Source organism: Astatotilapia calliptera, chromosome 18 (assembly GCF_900246225.1).
Source record: "Astatotilapia calliptera chromosome 18, fAstCal1.2, whole genome shotgun sequence".
NCBI classification, from domain to species: domain Eukaryota; kingdom Metazoa; phylum Chordata; class Actinopteri; order Cichliformes; family Cichlidae; genus Astatotilapia; species Astatotilapia calliptera.
The window spans coordinates 30029760-30048533 of NC_039319.1; the positions used below are offsets into that span (position 1 = coordinate 30029760).

General features: G+C 44.6%; 1 long non-coding RNA gene across 1 annotated transcript; it reads left to right on the forward strand.

Annotated features, from left to right (window-relative positions):
* The first annotated feature begins 5992 nt into the window (after window positions 1–5992).
* Window positions 5993–7189, forward strand: LOC113011038 (uncharacterized). The gene is made up of 3 exons (XR_003270428.1): window positions 5993–6051; window positions 6420–6484; window positions 7156–7189. It is a non-coding gene; the product is annotated as an uncharacterized LOC113011038 (long non-coding RNA).
* Window positions 7190–18774: the final 11585 nt, after the last annotated feature.

The window sequence follows — 18774 nt, forward strand, 5'->3', positions numbered from 1 at the left end:
GCAGCAGGGCCAGCGCGCCCAGGAGCACATCTTTTTCGACCGTAAAGGGAGACAGGAGGCCGACTCTCTGCCTCGGCTAAATGGAGAGGGAATTTCAGCAGGGCCAGGGCACAGGCATGGACCTTTTTCAGCTGTAAGGGAGGCAAGAGCAAGGTGTGATGTAGGTCCCCGGGGCCTGCTGGAGGTCCAGGTCCATGCCCGATGTGAGTAGCAGCAGGGCCAGCGCGCCCAGGAGCACATCTTTTTCGACCGTAAAGGGAGACAGGAGGCCGACTCACTGCCTCGGCTAAATGGAGAGGGAATTTCAGAAGGGCCAGGGCACAAGCATGGACCTTTTTCAGCTGCAAGGGAGGGAAGAGCAATGTGCGATGTAGGTCCCCGGGGCCTGCTGGAGGTCCAGGTCCATGCCCGATGTGAGTAGCAGCAGGGCCAGCGCGCCCAGGAGCACATCTTTTTCGACCGTAAAGGAGAGAGGAGGCCGACTCTCTGCCTCGGCTAAATGGAGAGGGAATTTCAGCAGAGCCAGGGCACAGGCATGGACCTTTTTCAGCTGTAAGGGAGGCAAGAGCAAGGTGTGATGTAGGTCCCCGGGGCCTGCTGGAGGTCCAGGTCCATGCCCGATGTGAGTAGCAGCAGGGCCAGCGCGCCCAGGAGCACATCTTTTTCGACCGTAAAGGGAGACAGGAGGCCGACTCACTGCCTCGGCTAAATGGAGAGGGAATTTCAGCAGGGCCAGGGCACAGGCATGGACCTTTTTCAGCTGTAAGGGAGGCAAGAGCAAGGTGCGATGTAGGTCCCCGGGGCCTTTTGTCGTACCATAGGCACGAGTGGTGTGTGTGTGTGGCAAAGACTTTCTGCGCAGTGTCCCAGGGGCACGGGGAAAGGTTGTTGTACCATAGGCACGAGAAAAGTTGTCGTACCATAGGCACGAGTGGTGTGTGTGTGTGTGGCAAAGTGCTACTGAGCGGTGTACCAGGGGCAGGGCGAAAAGTTGTTGTACCATAGGCACGAGAAAAGTTGTTGTACCATAGGCACGAGAAAAGCTGTACCATAGGCACGAGGAGAGTTTGTGTGGCAAAGTGCTACTGAGCGGTGTACCAGGGGCACGGCGAAAAGTTGTTGTACCATAGGCACGAGAAAAGTTGTCGTACCATAGGCACGAGAAAAGTTGTCGTACCATAGGTACGAGGAGTGTGCGTGTGTGGCAAAGTGCTACTGAGCGGTGTACCAGGGGCACGGCGAAAAGTTGTTGTACCATAGGCACGAGAAAAGTTGTTGTACCATAGGCACGAGAAAAGCTGTCATACCAGGGGCACGGAGGAAAGTTGTCGTACCATAGGCACGAGAAAAGTTGTCGTACCATAGGTACGAGGAGTGTGCGTGTGTGGCAAAGTGCTACTGAGCGGTGTACCAGGGGCACGGCGAAAAGTTGTTGTACCATAGGCACGAGAAAAGTTGTTGTACCATAGGCACGAGAAAAGCTGTCGTACCAGGGGCACGGAGGAAAGTTGTTGTACCATAGGCACGAGAAAAGTTGTCGTACCATAGGCACGAGGAGAGTGTGTGTGTGGCAAAGTGCTACTGAGCGGTGTACCAGGGGCACGGCGAAAAGTTGTTGTACCATAGGCACGAGAAAAGTTGTTGTACCATAGGCACAAGAAAAGCTGTCGTACCAGGGGCACGGAGGAAAGTTGTTGTACCATAGGCACGAGAAAAGTTGTCGTACCATAGGCACGAGGAGAGTTTGTGTGGCAAAGTGCTACTGAGCGGTGTACCAGGGGCACGGCGAAAAGTTGTTGTACCATAGGCACGAGAAAAGCTGTCGTACCAGGGGCACGGAGGAAAGTTGTTGTACCATAGGCACGAGAAAAGTTGTCGTACCATAGGCACGAGGAGAGTTTGTGTGGCAAAGTGCTAGTGAGCGGTGTACCAGGGGCACGGCAAAAAGTTGTTGTACCATAGGCACGAGAAAAATTGTTGTACCATAGGCACGAGAAAAGTTGTCGTACCATAGGCACGAGAAAAGTTGTCGTACCATAGGCACAAGCAGTGCGTGCGTGCGTGCGTGCGTGCGTGCGTGCGTGCGTGCGTGTGTGTGTGTGTGTGTGCGGCAGTTCTTCTGCGCAGTGTACCAGGGGCACATTTCAATGTGCTTTCTGGAGTACCAGGGGCACGAGGATTTTGCCAGTGGTGTTCTGCTTTGTTAGTGGGAGGGGGCTTAAGTGTGGGTCCACGGGGCCTGCTGGAGGTCAAGGTCCATGCTGGATATGCGCTGGAGCGTAACTGCAAGAAAGGAAAGCTAGTGGGGGATTAGAGCAGGGGAGGATGTGCGTCCCCGGGGCCTGCTGGAGGTCAAGGTCCATGCTGGATATGCGCTGGAGCGTAACTACAAGAAAGGTAAGCTAGTGGGGGACTAGAGCAGGGGAGGATGTGCGTCCCCGGGGCATGCTGGAGGTCAAGGGCCATGCTGGATATGCGGTGGAGGGTAACTGCAGGAGAAGGAAAGCTCATGGGGGATTAGAGCGGAGGAGTATGTGGGTCCTCGGGGCCTGCTGGAGGGCAAGGGCCATGCTGGATTTGTGGTGGAGGGTAACTGCGGGAGAAGGAAAGCTAGTGGGGGAGTAGAGCAGAGGAGTATGTTGGTCCCCGGGGCCTGCTGGAGGTCCAGGTCCATGCCCGATGTGAGTAGCAGCAGGGCCAGCGCGCCCAGGAGCACATCTTTTTCGACCGTAAAGGGAGACAGGAGGCCGACTCACTGCCTCGGCTAAATGGAGAGGGAATTTCAGCAGGGCCAGGGCACAGGCATGGACCTTTTTCAGCTGTAAGGGAGGCAAGAGCAAGGTGTGATGTAGGTCCCCGGGGCCTGCTGGAGGTCCAGGTCCATGCCCGAGTCACTTAGATAAATTAAAAATGTTGTTGTTTGGCTTTGTTTTTTTTTTTTTGTATTTTATTTGTTCCTGAGTAAATCGGTTTGGCTGAGATTAAAGTTATAGTTTTTACACAGCTGAATAAACGTCAAGCAGACAGCTGATTATCAGAAGTGTGAGATGCTGGAGAATATACTCCGGTGTCCTGTTATATTTTAGACAGCAAGGAGTGTATTAAACTTTACCGAAACAATTTGCAAATTTCATTAAAATTGAATAAACTATCATCTTGTCTTTATTTTTAGTTAGCACCTTAAAAGCTTAAAGCTGTAAGCTAATGATAGTTATATAAGAGCAGATGCTGCTGGTGCAATAAGCTGTAGTTTTACGTCCAGTGGATGATGATCTGATTAGTCGACTAATCGCATAAATAATCGGTGACTAGTCGACTATCAAAATAATCGTTTGTGGCAGCCCTACTTCTATGCCCCATCTTTGTTTACTCTTTCCCACCCAACAAGTGCATAAATAAGATGTTAAAAACGTCATCATCATATCAAACATGATCGATTTGGGGGGAGTTTGTTTGGCACATGCTGACTGCATTCTAATTATAACCAGAAGAGGAGGCGAGCAGTGGCGTGTCTAGAAAATTTTTGTTGGGGGGGCCAGGTAGGGGCACAGATTTGGAGAAGGGTGGCAGATTTAATTGGCAGATAATGTTTAAAAAAAAAATTCTACCAACCCTTAACCATAATTCAATAATCCTATAAACCTAATAACCAAATGCACTTTTAACTCTTATTAGAATGAGATTTTAACCACTACGGTGCAAAGTTTTTAGATACTGCGTTGATAAAGTACAAGAGATACAATCAGTGCTTTGTCAGTGTTTACTCAGCATTCAAGGACATCAATATTTGCATAGTATTTTTACTGACATATAGTGCACATATGTTTTGGGCAAAAACATTTTTGAAAATTAAAATACGAACATTTGTAACAAACAATTGACAAATTAGCCAATGCCAATGCAAAACTTTCTCTGCCTGTTAAAAAAAGAAGATAATCTTCTCACAAACTGGTGTTTGATTTTGAAACAGGAAAAAAGTGGGGAAACAAATGAAAAGACTAACATTTGAATAAAACCTGAAAGCAAGTAAATACTTTCTATGCTGCCTTATGGTAAACTTTGCTAATATTGATAAAGAACAACACTGGCTGATGATAAAATACAGTCAGCTGGCATGGTGACACTGCCAGTATTAACCTGCAGGGCTGGACTGGGACAAAAAAATTGGGCATTTTTACTACAGACCGACCCACCAGGTAGTAAAGCCATAAAGCCTTTGAATGAAAACAAATGCTGTTGTGACAGTGATGTACAGTCTTGTTGGTATATGTATGATTTCTATACATTTTACGTCAGATAAAAACTTTGGTTGTAAGATTTAGATAATTATTTAATAAAAACTAGGTATTTTAAATGAGAATAAGAAAGAAAAGTATTTCTTTGTGCCCACCTTTCCCTGTTAATGCCCTACCTGGCCCCCTGGCAAAACTTTGCTAGACCCGCCCCTGCACAGTTACCAGCTGTCAGCTACATAAAAAAGGATCCTGGTGTTATTTATCTCTCAGAAACAGTTGATAACTTCAACTCATTCATGTCACCTAAAAGGTAAACCTGTTTCTCCATCACCTGTTCAGCTCTGATGATTCAGTAAGGACATCTCCTGGTTTCATCTTCACGTTTCCCTCTCACCACATATCTAAACAGACATCATGACCAGCAGCTTTACAGCTGTGGCTCCAGCAAACATCAGCTGATACTAGAAATTAATATTAAATACATTCTAACAACAGCTGATCAAGCTTAAAAGTGCTGCTGTTGTTTAGCGCAATATCTGCTGGTTTCCTCTTTCTGGCGCAAAGTGGGCGATAAACAAACAAGAGAGAAAAGCCGATCAGCTGATCAGTTTCATGATTGAAGTAGCAACAGGAGAGGGAGGGGGAGAGAATGAGAGAAGAGGCAGCTGTGCAGCATAAAGACAGAATAAATCCAGCTTTGTGCCTTTTTTCCATTCTAGCTGAAGTCCGGGACAAAGTGCGTCTCTTCTCAGCTCAATACGAAACGTGTAATATTTTCTCTGAATGAGGGACCATTCCATTTTTTTAAGGAGCCGTTGGCAACTCTACTAACCTTATGAATAAAATAAAGTTCACTATCAGTAACATCATAGCACCCACCCAGCTGTATAAAAACTCCAAGCTGGCTAGAACGCAGTATGAGTTATTGCAACTGACAGTAAAAAGTCAGCAACATGAAAATAAACTCCACCTAAACTTAGTTCATATCTGACCCAGATAGACTGCAGGTCATAACTTCTTACCTGAAGTTCAGTTCACCTGACACTCGGACTGGTGGCTGCTTCGGGTCTCTCCTCCTGCCTCCCCTTCCCTCATCCACCTGTTGCCTCTGTGGAAGCCCCGTCATAGCCACCACCAAACAACGGAGTTATTGCTACACATCGACCTGCATCTGGCCAATCCACCACCTCTCATTGTTCATGCCATTACAAAAAAAATAAAAAATAAGTCACTGGGGATATGCCCGATGGCCAGTCCAGCTATGTTAACCTGCAACCAAATCTGCAGCTCCATACAGCAATGTTACGACTTAGATTACATCTTATAACTCATAACTCTTATGTTAGCTGCCCTCAGTAGCATACTGTCTGAAATATTCCACAGCTGCAATAATTCTTTAAGTGTTATTTTTTTCCTTGGTATTCTAATTTCACCGAAGTTTACTAAACTCAACAAACTTGATATTACTTACCGGGACATTTATTCTGTCCTCATTTTCTTTCACCGAAAAATTGTTTCCTGCAGTGCCATCTTTCGCGCTTGGCTCTCCTACCTTTGCTAACGTGATGCGCATAGCGCAGAAGCGATGCTGCATTCACTTACACTCGGATATCTGAGCGTCACCGTGAAAACATAATCGGACATTTGATATTTGATTGAATTTTATTGTTTTGCCTTTGGGGTGGCACCTGGGGTGGCCAGTCTGGTTTGGGGGGTGGCCTGTGCCCCCCCAGGCCACCCCGCTGGACACGCCATTGGAGGCGAGAGCAGAGAACGAGAGTGCAGCAGTTTGGTGAAAGGAACAGGTGAAGAAGAGGTGAGCATCCAAGAGACGAGCAAGAGGACGGTTTCAAAGCAGACCTTATGGCACAATAAAAGCTGTAAGAGCAGAGATTCATTCATATCTTTACTATTTTTCTTTAGCTTCTACTCCCGCTGCTTACAATAAATCCGAGATAAAGAACAAACAAGAACAACTCACATGGCATTGATTGTTTAGTTCAGTGTCACTCTGTGATTGTTTGACATTTCATATAAATGTGACTCTAAAATATAGCCAATAATATTAAAAAGCTGCTGTTACTGAGTGAAACTTGAAGGATTATGATAAACTTCAGTTCTTACTGAATCTGTAACATTGCTTTTTTTAAAATTGTTAAATGACTTTTGTGTCACTGTGCACAGTGAAAAGCTCACCTGATGTAGTGGTGAGGCCATGTTCACCACTAGATGGAGACAACCTGGCACAGGTTTTTCTATGCACTAAATTTCACCCTGAAAAGCCTTGGTGGGAATTGTTGTTTCATAGAAAGTAAAGGAAAACATGTCTTGAGGTCTTTTTCCAGTGTTTTCAAAATTGTGTTTTTCACATACACATCAAAACTTCACACAGACAAACACACACACAAAACAACAAAATATGTCAAATTACATATTTTGTTGACTATTTTGTTGACTATGCACCCCTACCCATTTATTATGGGTAGGGGTGCATAGTCAGTAAAAGTCACCAAGGCTCTGCAGAGCTCCAAACCTGCTCTGCCACAGACAGAAGCATCAAAAATGTGCGCTGGGAGCTTCATGGCATGGATTTCTACAGCCAAGCAAATCTATATGTGTGTGGCCAAGAACCTTAGTCCATGTAGGGCATCTTGGCACAGTTTACTTGTGTCAGCTAGTGGGAGGGCAGAGAGGGCAGCCTTTACATTGTTTTATTGTAGAGTGACAGGAACTGCCTATGAGCTTCTAATCAAGCAGAAGTGTTGACAGAAAATCTATCAAAGGAAATAATTGATGAAAATCAAAGAAGAGAAATATTTATGTGATGTTCCATTTTCCTGAGAGCTGATTGGCTGTGATGACTCCTTCAAGTACTACATGCTACTTTGTCCTGCTAGTTAAGCCTGCTGTCTGTTCTCAGGCCTCCTCCTGTTTCACTGCCATATATCCACCACTAGAGGGCTCCACTGACCTGCCTGCTGACATCACAGCACACCCCTGTGGCACCTGCTGTGAGGGGTGTGGCACCTGCTGTGGTGGAGCCGTTGCAAGGCCTGGGTCGTGTAGCAGCAAACAACTCCTCCAGAGAGGCTGTCCTGGTGGGGGAGAAGTTCATGGCCCACTTCTCGGCGGAGGGAGCCGTGTCTTGGCAACCAAAGGAGTAGCCTGTTTGAAGTCTGAGTGACTTCCCCACAACGGCTCTTTTAAGAGCCACCCACAAACCTCTAAAGAGTGTTCCTGTCTTTTTTAATTTTTCTTAATAAATGGAGCTCTACTCCAAAATAAACTAACCTCTTTTTACTCTTAAATAACTTGTCTTCACTATGTTCCTACAGGGAGTGCAGAATTATTAGGCAAATGAGTATTTTGTCCACATCATCCTCTTCATGCATGTTGTCTTACTCCAAGCTGTATAAGCTCTAAAGCCTACTACCAATTAAGCATATTAGGTGATGTGCATCTCTGTAATGAGAAGGGGTGTGGTGTAATGACATCAACACCCTATATCAAACACACACATCCACACATGTGAAATAACACTAAGTGCAATAATCTTTTCTGGCATCGTTGTATTTTTACTCAGTTGTATATAGCATTCGTATTCTATTTTTATCTTATTGTATATTTTTATTCTATTTTATTCTACTGTATATAGTATATTATTTTATTCTATTCTGTACAGCTGTGTACTGTATTTATTCTTATTGTATTCTAATTTTTGCGTCATAACTTTTGCACTGTCCACTTCCTGCTGTGACAAAACAAATTTCCCACGTGTGGGACTAATAAAGGTTATCTTATCTTATCTTATCTTATCAGGTGTGCATAATTATTAGGCAACGTCCTTTCCTTTGGCAAAATGGGTCAAAAGAAGGACTTGACAGGCTCAGAAAAGTCAAAAATAGTGAGATATCTTGCAGAGGGATGCAGCAGTCTCAAAATTGCAAGCTTCTGAAGCATGATCATCGAACAATCAAGCGTTTCATTCAAAATAGTCAACAGGGTCGCAAGAAGCGTGTGGAAAAACCAAGGCGCCAAATAACTGCCCATGAACTGAGAAAAGTCAAGCGTGCAGCTGCCAAGATGCCACTTGCCACCAGTTTGGCCATATTTCAGAGCTGCAACATCACTGGAGTGCCCAAAAGCACAAGGTGTGCAATACTCAGAGACATGGCCAAGGTAAGAAAGGCTGAAAGACGACCACCACTGAACAAGACACACAAGCTGAAACGTCAAGACTGGGCCAAGAAATATCTCAAGACTGGTTTTTCTAAGGTTTTATGGACTGATGAAATGAGAGTGAGCCTTGGTGGGCCAGATGGATGGGCCCGTGGCTGGATTGGTAAAGGGCAGAGAGCTCCAGTCCGACTCAGACGCCAGCAAGGTGGAGGTGGAGTACTGGTTTGGGCTGGTATCATCAAAGATGAGCTTGTGGGGCCTTTTCGGGTTGAGGATGGAGTCAAGCTCAACTCCCAGTCCTACTGCCAGTTTCTGGAAGACACCTTCTTCAAGCAGTGGTACAGGAAGAAGTCTGCATCCTTCAAGAAAAACATGATTTTCATGCAGGACAATGCTCCATCACACGCGTCCAAGTACTCCATAGCGTGGCTGGCAAGAAAGGGTATAAAAGAAGAAAAAATAATGACATGGCCTCCTTGTTCACCTGATCTGAACCCCATTGAGAACCTGTGCAGACTTTCACACGTATTTTTTGGATAAGTCCACACACAAATCTTTTTTACACACACAAATCCTGATTTACAAGTACAAAACTGATTTACAAGTACAAAATATTTATGACCACAATTGAGCCCATAGTAGTAAAGCACTGGAAGGATGAGGTGGAAACAGGAAGTGTGTAGATTCAGTGGACTTTGCATCCTCCATCTGCCTCCATGCTCTCTTTACTGGTCTTCTAAAAACTTCTCCTGTAGCTGTTTAAATGTTTAGGATAGCATTTAGAATTCAACGTTTGTCATTACACATGTCTAAATACAGGGTAACAAAATACAGTTTGCATCTAATCAGTAAGTGCAATAAGAGCAGATTATGTATAAGTTCAGTAGAGAGCAGATATACAGATGGTGTAGCATACAGATGTTCTGTATTGCTGTACAGATGGGCAGATATACAGGTGTACTGTGAACAAATATACAGATGTGCTACATATATGCAGATGTATCGGTGTGAGGTAAACAGATCCACAGAGTGCTATGAATATATCTACAGCAGTGGAAGCGTAGCTCTCTGAACAGCCTGTAACAGTGAACAGTGTAGGCACTATAACAGAGACTCTGTCAGTGTCCTAAAACTATAGCAGTAACCAATGTGAGCATGTGGTGAATGTTGAGAATGAAATGATCATGGTCACTGGGAGGAGGCGTGTAGAAGGGTTCAGTGAGTGTGGATGGAAAGGCTCAGCGGGGGCTGAGTTCAGTAGGGTGACAGCTGTGGGGGAGGAGCTCTTCCTAAACCTGCTGGCTTTAGTCTGAAGGCTCCTGTAGCACCTTCTGGGGGGGAGGAGCTGGAGGAGTTTATTGGCAGGACGAGAGGAGTCCCTGAGAATGATGCGTGCTCGGCATAGACATCTCTTCTTGTGGACATCCTCAATGGCAGGAAGTGGAGGCCCTGTGGTGAAAACTGCCCAACCCGCTGCAGTGCCTTGTGGCCAGCAACAGTTCCCATACCAGAGTGTGACACAGTTGGTCAGGATGCTCTCTATCACATAGTGGTAGAAGTTAACCAGTATGTCAGCAGACAGGTGGTTCTTCTTCAGTGTCCTCAAGGAAAAAGAGGCGCTGATGGGCCTTCTTGACCAGGCTGGAGGTGTTAGTTGACCAGGACAGATTCTCAGAGATGTGGGTCCCCAAGAACTTGAAGCTGGAGACCCGTTCAACAGCTGTGCCATTTATGTAGATGGGGACATGGGGGTCTCTGTTCTCCCTCCTGAAGTCCACAATGAGCTCTTTGGTTTTGCTGGTATTCAGGAGCAGGTTATTGTCAGCACCACACAGCTAGGTGCTTTACTAGCTGAGTCCAAAATCCACAAGTTTGGTGATCAGCTTGGAGGGAATGACTGTACTGAATGCTGAGCTGAAGTCAACAAACAGCATTCTTACAGAAGTATTGCATAAATATCTGAGTACACGTTGCAAGAAACTGCATTCCCAGATCACATCCAGTGTGTGCTGGAAAATTTGCAACGATTCTACAAAAATGTTCCACGTGGTGGTTTTTTTTCTTCCTACTGGTGATGATCCAGTGGAGCTCCAGTCACTCCAGGCTCCCTTGTGGTGCCACAAAACAAACTCGTGCGTCCATGACTGATCCTGCTGCTTCACTTCTGTATGAATTGATCTTTTCATCACGGTTCACTTTGGACAAGCAGGAAACAGAGGTGACGCTGACTTGTGGCTTTGCAGGAAGATTCCCTTTAACAACAAGAGCATGCACACAGTTTGTTTTAGGCCACCATGAATAGCTCACATTGTAAATGACAAAGAGCTAGTATATGATACTGTAGCTTCCACTCACTGTGACAGGATGGCTCGTAGGAGGTGATTACACTCTGCTTCATTGGGTTCCAGTTCAGATTACGGGACAACACATGGAAAGACAGAAACTGGAAACAAATGTTAGAAAAATATTTACTGTTAGAAAACATTCAATGAAAACAAAATTGATTTTTCTGTTTGGCTTCAAATCGGAGTCTCCAAAAGCCAGTCAGACAGTAGAGTTGGTATAAACATAGAGAGGAGATGAAGCTTTTTTCTAGACAGAGGAAGGCAAATATTTAGATTCACTTAAAAGGATAATTCTGTATTTTTAGCACTTTCCACTTTCACTTTCTTGTCATTGAACCATAATTAGCTTTAATTTCACTTCAAATACACGAACACAGAAAAGTAAGAGTGTGATTCTGCCAAAGGTAAAACCTAAAATGTAGCATTTTGAAAGAGTTCAGAGAGTTCAGATATTTGCTGGTCACTGCATTTTTGTGCGTGCAGAATTGCTAGTTTGTTGCAGAGCATGGTTCGAGGTTTTGGAGAAGCGAGGGGAGACAGCCACCGGAAGACACCTGGCGCGGAGGCGAATAAGATGCTCTTTTGAACTTTTTTAAAAATCGTTAATGAAACTTTTTTGGTTGTGAAACCTACGTATCTATTGTATCTGTTTGACGTTGAAGGGGCGTCATTAAATTTAAGCCCTAATGGTATAAAACATCTGCTTGTGCATTGTTAGTTAGAGATCGATGCTGTCTGCGTACAGCGGTCGTCTCTCCACGCGTGTTTGACTTCACCCGGCCGGATCAGTGTTGTTATTTTTTTGGATTACCTCCTGTATCCCTTCTTGATATTTGAACCCTAACACTGCTGTATATGTGCTGGATTATTTGGACTACATTGCATTGTATAGTTAAACTATGATTGTATCTGTGGGGCTTAAAAACAATGACATTTGTTCACACACTCACAGTGGATTCATTTTCACTTCTTTAGGGCTGGTCTGGAGACATTAACTGGCTCTAGGTGACAGAAAGCACTGCAAGGGCAGAAAAAACAGTATTAATCCCTTTTTGGTGCACATCATGACAGCTGGGATTCATGTATTGTGTATGTTATGTGTTGAGGTTTTCTCTTTGTGACTGAGGTCCTTACTGGCGGTGGGATTTGTATTGAGCGTGCAGTGCAGAGTGATCAGACACATATGTGCTGTTCCACAAACAGGATGTTTTTATTGTAGTCACTGCAGCAAGTGAGACCAGTGAGAAATAAACCAGGAGAGATGGAAGGAACAGATCAAACAACAGATCTTAAGTCCATGATACAATCTGAATGAAGAGAAAAGGCTCACTGTGTGGAAGGCTGAGATACTCGTCACTTCTGCAGACGAGCAGCAGAGACAGTTCAACAGGCCACAGAGTATTTTCCCAAAAGTCTCGGGGATCATTGAGATGTTTTCTGGCAAAACTGAGAGCAGCCTTTGTTCATTTTGCTCAGCAGGGGTTTCATCTTAGAGTGGGGGAACCCTAAAATCAGCTGTAGTAGCTCTTTACACAACTGAAATCAACAAGATGCAAGCAGGTATTTCAGGAGCTGTCCTGGCTGATTTCCACCCTCTACACTGACAGGACACTGTTTACACCGTCTTTTTTCTACATTTAAGCATCACCAGCTGAAATTCATATTCATCTCTGTTACACTTGATGTAACAGACCACGAGCACCACAGCCATTGTGCATCAGTCACACGCAGTTCTTTACTGTAAACTAACCTGATTATCCTGCACTAACCTGCAGAGGATTTTCATGTGCTCTTTAAATAACACAGTTAGTTTGCTTTGCAGCGTGTTTCACAATATGAGAACATGAGGAAATCCATGCAAGCTTTAAATTTGCATCAAGCAGTCCTGAGCAGTCCTTACCTTTAAATATAAGCTCTCCTCTTCCTGTCCTGTATTCTTTCTCCATCTCTGAGTGAAGTTATCTCAAACTCGTTTCTGTCTCTGTGAAATACAGCAGCTTTTAGCTGCAACACCCTGTGAAACAAACTGCACAAAAACAGTTTGTGTGTTTGCTGATGTTTGTTGAGCTGAGTTAAGGGTTCAAGATGGCGCCGAGTATGGCAGCCTCGTCGCGAGCTCCCCCAAGCAACGGCTTTTTTCTGTGTTTAATTTTACTTTTCCTTTATTTTTTCACGAGCAGCACTTGTCTCCTTGTGTACGACCGACAAACCTTACTGGACATAAAAGACGGTCTTTCTTATAACTTTCCGGAGTTCAAGTTTTGCAACACGGACGCTCCGTTTGCAGACCCCCCATTCATCTCACCTGAGACGCCTTTGTTCTCTGGCCCTGGAGGCCGCAAACGCCGACGCAGAGGGAGAAGATCTGGCGTTCTGGTTCGACTGAGACGGCGCACTTACAGACCACCGTTACCCAGTTTATTACTGGCTAATATGCAGTCTCTGGAGAACAAGCTGTGCGAGCTTCGGGCACGGATCTCATTCCAGCGAGAGATGCGGGACTGCTGCGTGATCTGCCTCACAGAAACCTGGCTATCGGACAAAGTACCGGACTCCGCAATACAACTGCCGGGGTTCTCTGTGCACCGCGCGGACAGGTCACAGGATCTTACTGGGAAAAGCAGAGGCGGTGGTGTGTGTTTCATGATCAACAACAGCTGGTGTGATTATGCGAACGTGCACCCGGTCAAATCCTTCTGCTCACCGGACCTGGAGTACCTGATGATTAAGTGCCGGCCATTCTGGCTACCGAGGGAATTTACAGCAGTGATTATTACGGCTGTTTACATACCCCCACAAGCCGACACTGACCGAGCACTCAGGGAACTGTACAGCGCGATCAGCAGCGAGGAAACCGCACACCCAGAGGCAGCGTTTATCACAGCCGGAGACTTTAATAAGGGAAACCTGAAGAAAGTCTCACCAAAACTCCATCAACACATCCATTTTAACACACGTGGAAACCGGCAACTCGACCACTGTTACACCTCTTTCCAGGATGCGTACAAAGCCCTCCCCCGCGCCCCATTCGGCCAATCAGATCACTGCTCCATCCTGCTCCTGCCCGCCTACAGGCAGAAGCTGAAACAGGAAGCTCCAACCCGGAGGGCGGTGCACTGTTGGACGGACCAATCGGAGTCTGCGCTGCGGGACTGTTTTGATCACGCGGACTGGGAAATGTTTCACGTGGCCGCCAGAGACATTGATGAATACACAGATTCAGTCTGTGGATTTATCAGGAAATGCGTGGAAGATGTCGTCCCATCCAGAACAGTTAAATCCTTCCCAAATCAAAAACCCTGGATTAACGGAGATGTTCGCGCGGCACTGGCGGCACGGAACACCGCCTTTGCCTCCGCGAACACATCGGACTACGAACACGCACATTACCAACTCCGGAAGACGATCAAAGCAGCCAAACGTGAGTACAGGGACAGGGTGGAGCAACAGCTAGCTGGGCCTCCACCTCAGCTGCCTGGGCCTCCACTTCAGCTGCCTGGGCTTCCACCTCAGCTGCTCGGACCTCCACCTAGGCTGTCTGGGTCTCCACCTCGGCTGCCTGGGCCTCCACCTCGGCTGCCTGGGCCCCCATCTCAGCTGCCTGGGCCCCCACCTGCTGTACCCAAACTACAGTCTCCGTTAAAGGGTTTCTCATCATTAAATGCTCATAGTATTGTCAACAAAAGGACAAGAAATCCTGCTATTAAAATTTACAGAGGAACAAAGATCTGCAAGACATTTAAGCAGGCTAAAGTAATCTGGGACACTAAAAATAAACCAAAGGGGCTTCTATGTGGACACATTAACATTCGCAGTATGTTACCAAAGCATGAGCAGCTGGAGCATATTCTAAGCAATTCCAATATTTCTATTTTGGGTATCTCTGAATCTTGGCTCACAAGTTCTTCTCCTGAGTCTGCGGTTGTCTTTCCAGAGTACACAGTATTCAGAAGGGATAGAATTGGAACAAGAGGAGGAGGAATACTTGTGTATGTAAAAAAACACCTGGATTGCTCTTTACTTAGTTCACCAATAGATGTTGAAATAGAACATATTTCTGTTAAAATCACTCTTTCCCCAGAAATGTCATTTACGTTGATCTGTTTATATCGCCCTCCTTCAGCAAAGAATATTTTTTATGAACAACTACAGATATTACTTAAATATCATGCTATAAATAATAAGTCTAATGAAATAATTGTAATGGGAGATTTTAATGTCAACTGGGACTGTGAAAAGGACAGAAAAACACTCAAGGACATAATGGAGACTTTGAACTTTACTCAACACATTGAACAACCCACAAGAATAACAAGACACTCTAAAACTAAAATAGATCTGGTTTTCAGTAATAAGCCCGAGCGAATTATTAAATCTTATAATTTTATCACTGGTATTTCAGACCACAATTTTATATTATTTTCTAGAAAACTTATAAAATCACGGGTTAAGAATGACTTTCAAAGTTCATCTAATAGGAGATCCTTTTATGAATTCATACCAAGAAGTCAGCGACAAAATGTAGCAGAAGCATTAACATCAGTTAACTGGGAGCCTTTATTGTGTAGTGATGATCCACAATTCTGCAGCAGTCACTTCACTGACATTGTCAAGGATGTTATATCAACATACTCCATTAGAGGTCGACAAAAAATAAAGACAACATCTAATTTGCCCTGGTTAAACAAAGAGTGCAAGAATTTAATGAAAACAAGAGATCAATTACTAAAGCAGTTTCTGAAAACAGGTCTAACTCTGGATAGACAGAGATTTACTTCAATGCGGAATAAAGTAACAAGAAGTTTGAGACAGGCCAAAGCAAAAATTTTTATAAATATAATTGAAAGAGCCAAAGGTAATGGTAAAATTATCTGGCAACACTTAAATAAATTACTTGGCCGTCATTCAAACAAAAGTAAAAACACAATTGAACTTTATGTAAATAACTCTATTGTTAGAGAGCCTCTATCTATTGCCAGTAACTTAAACACTTTCTTTATTTCATCTGTTAAGGAGATCAGTCAGAGCTTTGACTCAGTCATATGCTCTGATAATGTGAATGATGTTGGTCAAAATTTGTTCACCATCACTCATATTTCAGACACTGAAGTTGCTAAACGAATTACAGGTTTAAAACAATCAAAAGCACTTGATGTATATGGTATTAACACAAACTTCCTAAAGGAACATATGGATTTTCTTGTACGTCCAACAACTCGTGTTTTGAATATGTCTTTCAAACACTCCATTGTTCCAACAGATTGGAAAATTGCTGCAGTTACACCAATTTTCAAAGCAGGTGTGAAGACTGACATGGCTAATTATCGCCCCATAAGCATACTCCCGGTCGTATCTAAAATAGCTGAGAAGTGGGTGGTTAAACTCCTCACTGCTCACCTAGAAAACACCCAACCCTCATTACATCCATTGCAGTTTGGCTTTCGGGCACATCACTCCACAGATACTGCCCTGTGTATGTTAGTGGAGAACTTGAAGAGCTTGCTGGACAAGAGTCCCTGTGTTGGAGCTGTATTTTTAGATCTGAGGAAGGCTTTCGACTCTGTAAACCATCAGATATTGTTATCCAGATTGACTCGGTTTAATATCTCCAGTCAGGCTCTTCAGTGGTTTGCCTCATATCTCTCACACAGGAAACAGTGTGTGGTGTTGGATGGGGTTAAATCTCCATATTTAGACTGTGATACAGGGGTTCCTCAAGGATCTGTTCTTGGGCCCTTATTGTTCTCTCTTTTTATCAATAACTTACCTGAAGTCTGTCCAAATATATTTACTCAAATGTATGCAGATGATGCAGTTATATATACGCAAGCAAATAGTGTCCAGCAGGTGGCAAAAGATCTTACAGCTGCTTTAGCATTAATACATAGCTGGCTGGAGGACTCATGCCTAATGTTGAACACCTCAAAAACTGTCGGTATGTATTTTTCAAAACGCCCCTTAAACTTGAAGCAGTCAAACATATTCCTGGATGGAGTAGAGCTTGAATTAGCTCCAGAATTTAAATATCTTGGGGTCATTCTAGACCCAACATTATCCTTCAAGAGTCACATAAATAAAGTGTCCCAGGTACTTAAATTTAATAATCGAAATTTTAATCATATACGTAATAATTTAAATATGAAATTTGCAAAAACTTATTTTTACTCAATGATCATCTCTCATATGGACTACTGTTTGACGTCCTGGTCACTTGCTTGTCCAACAACACTTAAAACTATTGAAAACATTTATAAAAGAAGTTTAAAACTACTTGACAAAAAACCGACTTCCCACCACCACTGTCATGTGTTAAAAAAACATAAATTACTGAACTTCAATAACTTAGTGAAACTTAAAAGAGTGAGTTTAATATATAAAGTCTTACACTCCCTTGCTCCACCACCACTAAAGCAGTTCATTAGGCATAAAGAAAGCTCAGACAGGACCACTCGAGCTTCAATCCGAGGAGACTTGTTTATACCCCACAGACGGACAGCATTTGGGCAGAACGTCCTTTCTGTCCAGGGTGGCCATCTGTGGAACAGTCTTCCTCAACCCATTAGAGAATGCTCGACATTCAATTTGTTTAAGGCAAAGGTTAAAAACTGGTTATGGACAAATCAAGTGTGTGATCATGTATAAGTTGTATAGTTTTAATGTTTTATTTGGGAACAGAATGGTGTGTATGTGTAAGTTTGGTGATGGAGTTTTTATTATGAATGAATGATGAATTTTTATGAATTATTATGTCTATTTTTATGCTTAAGGACAACAGATGGAAATTAGCCCTTGGCTATAATCTGGTATGTTTACATTCATGTAATTTTTTTTTTACATTTATGTTCATTAACATGCACTGTCCTAAATAAATAAATAAATAAATAAAATAAACAGTTTGACAACCCTCGGAGTATGTGGCAGGGACTAAACACGATCACAGACTTTAGAGGGAAAACCAGCACACCGCAGACCACGGCCTCTCTGTGTGAGGATCTAAACGTATTCTACGGTAGATTCGACACAGCGAACACCATGAGACCGGACAGTGTGCGCACCGCGGATGACGTCAGTGCGCACACTGTGTCTGAGGAGGATGTGCGGAAGTGCTTCAGGAAGGTGAACGCGCGCAAAGCTACTGGTCCGGACGGGATTCCCGGCCGCGTCCTCAAGTCATGCGCGGCTCAGCTGGCTGGAGTGTTCACGCACATCTTCAACCTTTCCCTCTCTCTGTCTGTAGTCCCAGCCTGCTTCAAAATGGCCACCATCGTTCCTGTACCCAAATCCTCCACCATCTCCTCATTGAACGACTGGCGACCTGTAGCCCTGACCCCCATCGTAAGCAAATGCTTCGAGAAGCTGGTCAGGGACTTCATCTGCTCTGCACTACCCGACTCACTGGACCCTCTACAGTTCGCATACCGCCACAACAGGTCCACTGATGATGCCATAGCCCTGACACTACACACTGCCCTGTCACACCTGGAGAAGAGAGACACGTATGTGAGGATGCTGTTTGTAGATTACAGCTCAGCATTCAATACCATCGTTCCCTCGAAGCTGGACAGGAAACTGCAGGATCTAGGACTGAGCAGCTCCCTCTGCAGCTGGATCCTTAGCTTCCTGTCTGACAGACGCCAGGTGGTCAGACTGGGCAGCATCACCTCATCCCCCGTCACACTGAACACTGGTGCTCCACAGGGGTGTGTACTGAGCCCTCTCCTGTACTCACTCTACACCTACGACTGCACAGCCACTAACAGCTCCAACATCATTGTGAAGTTTGCGGACGACACTACAGTGGTGGGTCTTATCACCAACGGTGATGAGACGGCTTACAGGGAGGAGGTCAGCGCCCTGACCCACTGGTGTCAAGACAACCATCTCACCCTCAACGTCGCAAAGACAAAGGAGTTGATAGTGGACTTCCGGAGGTGCAGAGAAGTACACACCCCCATCACCATCAACGGCGCTGCTGTGGAGAGAGTGAGCAGCTTCCGGTTCCTTGGTGTACATCT